Source organism: Dendropsophus ebraccatus, chromosome 7 (genome assembly GCF_027789765.1).
Source record: "Dendropsophus ebraccatus isolate aDenEbr1 chromosome 7, aDenEbr1.pat, whole genome shotgun sequence".
Lineage (NCBI taxonomy): Eukaryota > Metazoa > Chordata > Amphibia > Anura > Hylidae > Dendropsophus > Dendropsophus ebraccatus.
The window spans coordinates 132342511-132353702 of NC_091460.1; the positions used below are offsets into that span (position 1 = coordinate 132342511).

The window sequence follows — 11192 nt, forward strand, 5'->3', positions numbered from 1 at the left end:
TTTCTCCCTTTTCTGAGCAGCTGGCACTCCTCTTTGTTAGTCCCACATGACCCAAATTAGCAGGAGTCACCTGTGCACACGTGTGAAGTACCTCCTATCTTTCCCATTCTACCTGCAGGAGCTATGGTGAGTACAAGATCATATTCACACTTGTGTTGTTTGGCGGCAGCTTTCTCCGCCGGTGGTGCCTGCTGGGTTTTGGGGGGGCCCCTTTGGGTTTGGTCCTGTGACATTGGGGTTCCAGGGCCATCCTATGGCCTCCCTTCCCTGCTTGTGCACGCTTTGCGGGGTTGGCGGTCGCTGACGGACACAGTGTGGAGATAGTGTAGGGACCCATGTGAACCAGGAGACCAGCATGTGGTACATAAGGGCAATATGGTTTGATCAAATTATATACCAACATCCTGGCGTTGGTTTTTAAATGTAGCCGAGTAGGATTAGTATCAGCCATAGGTGTGATGTGCAACAGCTCCTTTCTCTCCATGTCATATTCCATGCCTCTGTCTCACATTGTGTGTGTTTGCTGAGCACAGGCTGATGATACAGACAGGGGGCCGGGCATGATGTCACAGGAGGCTTGGCTGGATCCCCCAATCCCCTGAGTGATTTACCATCTCTGACCGGCCAGAAGCAGCTGCTGCAAGGACTGTGGACTGTGATGAACAGCTGAGGGAAAGCACTGCATTCTGGAACCAGTGGTGCATTCTGGGAAATGGTCAACCAGGAAGTACAGAAACACAATACAGAACAAAATCCCCATAACAAATGGATTTTTGGTAGTTTCAAAACTGGGATAGATAAGTAATGCTTTATGCTTCTGCAGAAGTTTCATTTTTTTAACCTCTACCTGGAGTTTCCCTTTAAGAAGCTACCTTGAGGAAACTGGACCTGGATACAAGTAAGTATAGCTTTGTTTTACAGCATGATAACTAAAAAAAATAATGAATGTAAATTGCAAGTATGCTTTATTTCACATCAACTGTTGATTTAGATTTTGAACAACAGTGCCCATTAAGGTATAAAGGTCTTTTTAGACCGAAAGATTTCTTGACCGTGGGGGCTGCAAACATGTGCCGATCAACAAGACTGGAGTCTTATTTGCAGCGCCTTTACATAGCACAAGAAATCGATCGGATGGTCTGCAGGAACGATCTTTGTATCGTTCATGTGGCTCTGGAAACTGACAGCACAGATATGTATATATCTGTGCTGTATATTTCCAGATAACAAGCAGCAGTATATACTTACCAGCCACGCTGCTTGTGATCCGGTATTTGGCTCTTCAGTTCTCGTGTTGGCTCTGTATTCAGGCCCCGCCTCCTCAGGCTGTGAATCCTTCCGTCAGCCTGAAATTACAGGAGTGGCCGGAGGACTGGAGAATCAGATGCCAGATCACAAGCAGCGCTGATGGCAAGTATAAAGTGCCAATAAAGATACATTTAAACCAGGTTTCAAACAGACGATCAGCTGATGAGCGGGTGTTTGCCCAGTCTTCTGCTGATCGCTGTCTCTTTTCCATGAGCTGATTATCGGCAACAGTAAATAGATGGCACCAGGATAGGTCAATAACAGCTCCCTGTGGAATGACGTCTTCACATGTCACAGAGCATGCTCAGTAATGTTTCATATTCCTCTCAAGGGGGACAGGTTCGGTCTGTGGTTATGTCCATGAGTCTTGCTGTAAATCATATCACGAAATGTTGTTAAAAACACCTCAGGGAAGATGTCAGCCCCTATAACAATGTACAAAAAAATTAAAATTACAATCAGAAAAACAGATTACCAAAAAACTTTTCATGTTTTAATATCTAGCTCTATTCAGTAAAAGAAAATCTAGGCGAGAAATTCCTACGTATTCCTACCTTTGTTTCTACACATTTATTCCTGCACTTTTTGCTGTTCTTAATAAGAACATTATGGGGGGGATTTATCAAACATGGTGTAAAGTGAAACTGGCTCAGTTGCCCCTAGCAACCAATCAGATTCCACCTTTCATTCCTCACAGACTCTTTGCAAAATGAAAGGTGGAATCTGATTGGTTGCTAGGGGCAACTAAGCCAGTCTCACTTTACACCATGTTTGATAATTCTTATAGTTCACTGTATATTTAGTGACGTTACTCTGTTTTGTAACTTGGATACCAAAAGCCCAGACAAAAAAACACAGGATATGATTTCTTTTTCTCATTTGTTGTTCTTTCTTTTTGTTTCCATCTATTATTTATGTTCATTGTTTTATTGTTTTTGTAGGCCAAATATAGGATTTACTGTTGTAAAAACTGTTTTAAAATCCAATAAAAACAAATTTAAAAAAAAAAAATAATAATATTCTTTATTTATTTAGTGCCAACATATTCCACAGCGCTTTGGAGAATTTGGTAAGTAACAAGTAACATGACGAGAAACCAACGCAAATGCACAAACAATGATACAAAAGGAAAGAGGTCCCTGCCCGTAAAAGTTTATGATCTACATGAAATGGGAGGAGTGACACATTAGAACGTGTTGCTAATCTCGCCCTAGGGACCAGTCCCTTATGTCGGCAAAGGAGAAGTCAAGTGTCTTAAAACTCACTCCAGCGATAGATTTTTCCTTTGTTACTGGTAAAAGTACCTTGAATATGTTTTTTGATTATAGCAGTTCGAGCGAGAAGTCCGAGTCCGGGGTCGGACATTTTTTTTTTCAAAAGATCTGGGGAGGTGGTGAATTTACAAAGTAAAGGAGTTCATTGGTTAAGACTGGCCAAATATATCGGACCTTGACCGGCTACAAAATGGCTGATTAATATCCTGTGGGATTGTTTGTACAAACTATGGTCCCAGCAGTATGCCAGACTAAGGGTACTATTACACGGAACGATAATCGGACGAATCGGCCTCTCCGTGTAATAAATATAACGATCAGCCGATGATCGTTCTCATCGGCTGATCGTTAATATAGGTTAGAACCTATATTTGTCATGTACCGACCGCGCACCACTACGTGTAATAGCGGTGCGCGTCCAGCGACTGACGATATACTTTACCTACCCACGCTCCAGGGCTGCTCCTGCGGTCTGCTTCTCCGAGTCCCGCGCGCTCTGGCTTCACAGTGGCCTGTCAGCTGACAGGCCACTCAGACAATCACAGGCCGCGGCGGTCCGGCCTGTGATTGGCTGAGCGGCCTGTCAGCTGACAGGCAGCTCTGAAGCTAGATCGTGCTTGACCCGGGGAGAAGCGGACCGCAGGAGCAGCCCTGGAGCGTGGGTAGGTAAAGTATATAGTTCAAGCAAGGTCATGTGATCCGGTCCTTCACCCTTTTCTCCCTCTGTGCAGGTCCTGCCCCGAATCCTGTGCCTTCTGATGTTCAGCGTTCACCCTGCACTACAGTGAGCAGGCTGTACATCAGAACACTGGGCCCCTCTCCCTCTCTGGGCCCCTAGAGGCGATGTGGGCCCAGGCACTTGCCCGGGTGAGCCCTGTGCTGACGCCGGCCTTGTGAATATCATCCTACTTGTTTGCAGGCAGCCCCAAAGCCATAAGGCCCTAAGTCATAGTCTGTCTCCATGTTTTCCAGGACTCCCTAGGGCCGCATCCAACTTTTTTAACCACCGCTAATCAACTGCCGGACAATCGGGTTCGCTCATCTCTAATATTATGTAATGGCTTGATATATCTAAATAAGCTGCTGAATTTATTAAGACATGTTGGTTGATTGAATTATTTTCCATGTCTTCATAAGAAGTAGCAGATTGATAGAGCTGCCTGTTAGTTTACGGGATTTGATGTGATTCTACCATTAAAAGTGACTGAAAAAAAACGAACTCTTAGAAAACAAAAACTGCAAGTAGTCTAAACAATGGAAATGTGCTTCAAGAAAATGCGCTGTATGACACGCTGCCCAATAAACTTCAACAGCTCCCATCTGCTGTCAGATTCCGCAGTGTGACTTTATTCTGAAATATGTAAATATTGGCTGTACCAATTAATAGAGGGGGGGGGGACCCTGGCCGTCCATACCAGAAAGGCGAAACATTGGAATAAGCTGAAAAACGTAAGTGTGATTAGATCACCAGTAATTTACTATAATGTGCCAAACCCATTCATTAGCTGTGCACTGTGAAAGCACTGGGGATTTACATGCCTTCTATGTTTAGATATGCAGATAGGAACTAATCACCCTGAGCCCCCCAGCCCTCCCCCTCCATCCTCATTCACTCACAACTTGTTGGATGACTTTACACTTTCAGAGAGAAGGCTTGTGTAATAGCATGAGCAACCTAGAAACACAAACACAGACTCACACAGTCATCCACTAAACAACCAACTAAGCTAAATATTGTACCGTAGGCCCAGGAAAAGTCACCCTTGATGCCTCTATGCATACAACATGTCAAACAGAGGTGTAGTGTGAAGAATGGAGAGCACAACATAATATGCCATATGCACAATTCCAGTAATGAACCAAATCCCTGGAAATATTCTTCATTAAAGGGATACTTCAGGGGAAATCTTTTTCTTTTAAATCAACTGGTTTCAGAAAGTTATATAGATTTGTAATTTACTTCTATTTAAAAATCTCAAATCTTCCCATACTTATCAGCTGCTGTATGTCCTGCAGGAAGTGATGCATTCTTTCCAGTCTGACACAGTGCTCTTTGCTGCCACCTCTGTCCAGAGCAGGAAAGGTTTTCTATGAGGATTATTTGCTGCTACTCTGGACAGTTCCTGTCTGGGACAGAGATGGCAGCAGAGAGCACTGTGTGAGACTGAAAAGAATATACCACTTTCTGCAGGACATACAGCAGCTGTGAAGTACTGGAAGACTTGAGATTTTTAAATAGAAGTAAATTACAAATCTACATAACTTTCTGAAACCATTTAATTTGAAAGATTTTTTTTTTTATTCCGCTGGAGTACCCCTTTAAATCCATTTATATACCGATGTAGCAGAGCTTAGTTTTGGTTTATTAGTAGATATCATTGTCGTTTTATGCAAAATCCATGCATCTGTGCTTTTTCCATAGGACTGTTAGAAAACCTATGGTGTAATGGTAAGCTAGAGTTGTCTATTGTGTCCTTCCTATTATGCGTCACTAAAAATCATTTCAACAAGTTTTTATTGGTCGGGATCTGAGTGTTTCTTACTCATTCTCGTGATTGATCAGGGTCTGTACACTAATATACTGACTGATAAAAAAAAACTGAGTATTTTTTAAATTATTGAATCTATTTACATATTTTACTATAGAGAGGTAAATCTCAATGATACATGAATAACGGTTCTATTACACAGAGTAATTACCTGGTGAGCCCGGCTGAATCGCGCAGCTATCGCTCCGTGTAATAAAGACGACAATCAGCCAAGGACTCATTGGCTAATCACTGTCTGTCAATACGTTTAAAAATCATTTCCCGCCAGCCTGCACGGACATCGCCAATGATTTCTGTGTAGCAACGCTCACATGATTTTCGAAAGTCCGGACATCTATTATGGAGGGTGAGAATACACGTGGAGTCCGGTCCAGGGAACACTGCACCATGGTCATCAAAGTGGCTTGTTGGCTTGTGGATACTCAGGGGTAGTATACATATTAAAGAGTACCTGTCACCACAAACATCTTTTTGCATGTCAAAACGTATTGATCACAGCGGGTCTCACTGCTGAGACACTCTGTAACCAGAGAAATAGCCGCGGAGAGATTGTGTCAAGATTGCGGCAGCACGATCCGCTCCCCGGCTGGCCACTCATTCCGTTATTATTTTCTCATAGACTTACTATTGAAAAATATTGAAAGAAAGAACAGCCGGACAGAAAGTATATTGTGATCTCTCCACGGCTACTGTATATCTCCTGATCAGTGCTGAGACCCGCTGTGATCAATAACTCTTGGCATGTCTGATAACATGTCAAAAGTTATTTCTATTGATGGTGCCTATTTAAGGCTAGGTTTACGCCATTTTTTTCCATGGTTTTTTTGTACCAACTTGTTCAATGGAACTAAACAGAACTTATTTTCATTATTTTAGGGGGGGGGGACAGCCATGTTTTGAGCAAAACATTTTTTTTTTATATATTTTTTTTTAATTTTTTTTTTTTGAGTAAAAAGATTGTGTGAACATTTATGTTTACAAAGAGTGAAAGCCTTCCATTGGATATAAATGCTTATTATATATATAGTCCAATAGAAGGCTCTAATATGTGCCACATAGGGGAGGCCAGACAGCTAAATGACGTCCGTTATTTTAGGCTCAAAAAGACGGACATAATTTTAAACGGAGCTGAAAAAACGTTGTGTGAACATAGCCATAGGCTGACACAGGCCATAAGGGCACTCTCAGCTTTGTTAGCTGATATGCTAAACATAAGACTCAGATGTAGTATGGGATTGGACTATCACAACTCTTAATATAATAATATAAGATATAGGAGCCTTAATATAAAAGCCCTTGGAGTGCACACACCAAATCAACCCATAGCCAAGATGTGTAGTTTACAGATGAGATAATTGTCCCTCTAAGAGCCCCTTGACCACTTAGCATGTAGGCCTGACTTGGTGTTAGCAGCACTGACACAGGGGATACATTCTGTGTTCTGGATTAAAGTGCCTAGCACCGAATGACCCCGTCTCCCACACAGTATCTTATTCTCACTTCTGTGCCATACATGGGGGGAATGCTGTTAACCCATTATTGGCCTAACTCATTTGGCTCTTTTCTCATGTAGATGGATGAACTCTTTGGCTCACACATTGGAAATCAATCACATTAATGCAACATGCACAAGTGACAAAAAAAAAGCTAAAAACTTCATGTATGGATGCTCTTTATCTATATTTATATGGTCCCTGTACTGTGGGGGTAAAATAAAAGAAGGTATAGGATGAATGGAGTGATATCTATGGGGCTATTACATGCATCTGACAGAACTTGTTGCATTATGTATATGGAAATGCAGGAATTGTAATAATGACATACTGAGTCCACATTATATACAGTGCAAAAGGGAGGTGTGAATGGGGCCTTATATACTTCTGCTGAATGGACATATGCTTTAGTAGGTAAGTCATGAAAAATGCTGAGGTTTTTCTCTCTCCCTTGTTCCTATGGGAGGATTTACTAAAGACAAGTTACCCTAGCTTGGTGGATCAGTTTTCACTTCCAAACTGAATTGATTATAATCAGTTCAGAAGGCAATTAGAGATAATCTATTAATATAATCTATTAATGAAGAAAATTCTAATATATATATATATATATATATATATATATCAGATAATCGTCTATTAGTGAAGAGAATATATATATATATATATATATATATATATATATATATATATATATATATGTGTGTGTCAGGTCTTGTGTTCTGGGGAAAGCTGGCTGGAAAATACTTTACCATATATACAATGCCATATGTACAATATATCATAATACATGTCTCTATACCTAGTTGTTTATTTAGCTACTTCCATGCTGATCTTCTCTGTCTATTAATACACTGGTATCTGTTATAATATTTTTCTAGCTATACATTTATCTTTATGTACCTGTATTTTTCAGCACACCTATTTTCTATGTATCTCTATCTAGTTCTGTAATGGTGATATCTATTCCCTATATGCCACACAGGTACAGTACCTACTACTCCTGTGTGCAATGTCCTGAGCATTACTAATGTGGGGGAGGATATAGGGATTATTGGTGACATATAGGAGACAGAGGTAAATATGTGTGTAGAGGCCAACCCAACCCATGTACAGACTGCAGTGTATATATATATACTGGAGTACATGTGGGTCCATATACAGACTGCAGTGTATGTATATATATATGGACTGCATATATACTAGACTGCATATATATAGACTGCAGGCTGAATAGTGAGATCGATTATCTACAAACCCAGAACGAATCCATATTGGTAAAATGATACTTGGACGGAATCATAGGAACCAGCAGCTCCAGAGAGAAGATAGAGAGAGAGAGAGAGAGAGAGAGAGATAGATAGATAGATGATAGATAGATAGATAGATAGATAGATAGATAGATAGATAGATGATAGATAGATAGATAGATAGATAGATAGATAGATAGATAGATAGATAGATAGATAATAGATAGATAGATAGATAGATAGATAGATAGATAGATAGGAGATAGATAGATAGATAGATAGATAGATAGATAGATGATAGATAGATAGATAGATAGATAGATAATAGATAGATAGATAGATAGATAGATAGATAGATAATAGATAGATAGATAGATAGATAGGAGATAGATAGATAGATAGATAGATAGATAGAAGATAGATAGATAGATAGATAATAGATAGATAGATAGATAGATAGATAGATAGATAGATAGATAGTAGATAGATAGAAGATAGCAGTGATGTATTCTAGTAATCTAATCTGATAACATATATATATATATATATATATATATATATATATATACACTTTATTTTTCTACAGGGGTATATACATGTATTTCCATCCCTATAGATAGATATATCAATTTCTTTGTAGAAAAACTTCCCCTCTGATGTAGCTCCTCGCAGGGATTTAGCTTCCCTGTCTCTATACATAAGGGACATTTACGATTGTCCATATATCATATTTTATTGTACATCTCCAAGGCATTTACAAGTAGCTACAAATTGATGATCCTAATTCTCTATTGTGTCACAGCTTTGTCTTTTGTTATTGTTTTATACTACAGTGAGGAGGAGGAGGAGGAGGAGGATGCAGATGTGCTTGAAACAGAAACACAATAATAATAAACTAGAATTCATATTTATTTTGTATAATATTTCACAATATTTCTTAATAGGGAATGACCTCCCAACTTACCTTACCTTCTTCTGTGCTCTCAGGTGATTGGATATAAAACAATGATAGTAGGTGTATAGAACAATAGATGTAAAGGACAATGTTGCCCCGACCCTGTGTTGTCTCCATGGATTCCATTCTCCCACATTGAAGAAATAATCATACACTATAGAGAGATCCTCCTTGGCTGCTCCACAAATAAATGTTAGGAAAGCAAACACCACACTGTGTGCATTATTTAATAGCAGTGTAGGGGTTAATCATAGATAAATTTGCCTGAAGGTTCAGGGCTGGCCCACATGTGTGTGCTCTGGCCCTATGATGAGGCTATCAGGGCCTCTCTAATGGCCACCAGCCTCCCAGGGATGTGGATTGAGAGTAGACACCTTTGTTGATTCAACTTGTAAAGGGCGGCTAATACAGTCTTGTCATTATCTGCCCTTGTTCTATAGACTTAGTACAATGGAACAAGATAATAACCAGGAGGGAATATTAACCAGGGAAGACCTTCATGGAGGGAGGCTGCTTCTATTATTATCAGTCTATTTGTACATATTATTTTTACCTCCCACTTTTTCTCTCTGAATCCTACAGAAAATAAACAGAATTATGGGATTTGACTTCCCAGCTATCTTTAGGTATGTGCAACTGTAGGCTTATTCTGGAGAAACAGCCGCATATTGCCCATACAATACTGTAAATGTATATAGGACAAATTGACTATCGACTATGCCTAGGCTCTGTGTAAGGTCTGGTAGACAAGAGGCTGGCATTGTACAGGAGCTAAGGAATGTAATAATAATAATAATAATAATAATAATAATAAAACTATGGGTATACTATGGGTATTTATTAACCTGGGTCTGGACATTGTACTATGGGAACGTTATTGTATCAGTTATGTGTTGCAGCCAAATACTATACACAAACAATAGGTACACACTATATATGAGGCATAGACTGTTGTTTGTTCCTATCTTAAACATTATTGTTTTTGTTATTATTATTATTATTATTATTATTATTATAACTACTACTACTACTACTATTGTTATTACAACTTGTATTATTATTATTACTACTACTACTACTACTATTATTATTATTACAATTTGTATTATTATTACTATTATTATTATATCATTACTATTATTATCATTATTACTACTAATACTACAATTATTATTACAAATTTTATTATTATTACTACCACTACTACAATTATTATTATTATTATTATTATTATTATTATTATTATTATTATTATTATTATTATTACCACCAGTACAACTACTACAATTATTATTACTATTATTATTACTACTACTATTATTATTATTATTATTATTATTATTATTATTATTATTATTATTATTACTGCTATATGAACACCCTATACCCGTATACTTTGGATTTTACGATACTATATAAAAGAACATAGGCTTGTGTGACTAAATAAAGAGACCTTCAATACATAACCCGCCATATTATAAACCCACCGACCCACCCAACCTGGATATTATACCGGGTAAATATTATATTCACTGTGCACAATCGAATAAATATGTAAAAGTAGTATGCGGCTTTGTATGAATGTGAACAGGCCCCTACGGCATAACATTGAGTACCCCAATATAAAACCACCCGAAACCATGGCTACGGTCCTGGGGTCATGTAAGGTATAAAAGACATTATGGAGGGAGGATAAAGATAAATCTGGAAGGAGAGATCAGATCATTTCACTCACCAGTAATATGTGTTGACACGTTGGAATAAATCGATTAGGAAAGAGAGTGGAACGGGAGATCAGTAACATAAGGAAGAGAGAGAAGGGCAGCTCTCCATCCATCCATCCTGTGAGGAGGAACACTCCCATCATTCCAGAACTCTCTGCTCTTATTCCATACAAGAAGGAGTGCAGTTCAGATCCACTTGTTATCTCCCCCAGGATCCTGAGTGGGATCACCTTATATCCACCCCCTCCTTCCAATACACTAGTCCCAATACACAAATCTGTCTGGCCGGCCTCCTCCACCCCTGGCCAGAGCTTATGGCCCCTCACCTACTAGTCCTATCACATGGGCAATGGTCAAGACTCAGAGATCACTGCGACTTTATCTTCTTCCTAGGATACAAAGTGCTGGGGAGACTTCAAGGGAAGGAGCCCACAGATTACGGCTGGTTTGTATGGAAAATATCCCTGATTATTTGTACTATTTTATAGAAATTATTTCAGAATATATATATATATATTAGAACGTGTATGTATTTGAACCTTAGTATCTGGTTATTAGTTTTACACAGATTACAACCGTAAATATTATACATGAAACAAAATAAATAAATATTATTCTTATTAGTCTTATAATATTGAT

The 11192-nt window shown here is 38.9% G+C and overlaps 1 long non-coding RNA gene across 1 annotated transcript; it reads right to left on the reverse strand.

Annotated features, from left to right (window-relative positions):
* Nucleotides 1-948: 948 nt before the first annotated feature.
* Nucleotides 949-10885, reverse strand: LOC138797830 (uncharacterized). Its single transcript, XR_011364000.1, has 2 exons — nt 10565-10885; nt 949-1733 (listed from the first exon to the last, which is right to left on the reverse strand). It is a non-coding gene; the product is annotated as an uncharacterized lncRNA (long non-coding RNA).
* Between the last annotated feature and the right edge of the window lie 307 nt (nt 10886-11192).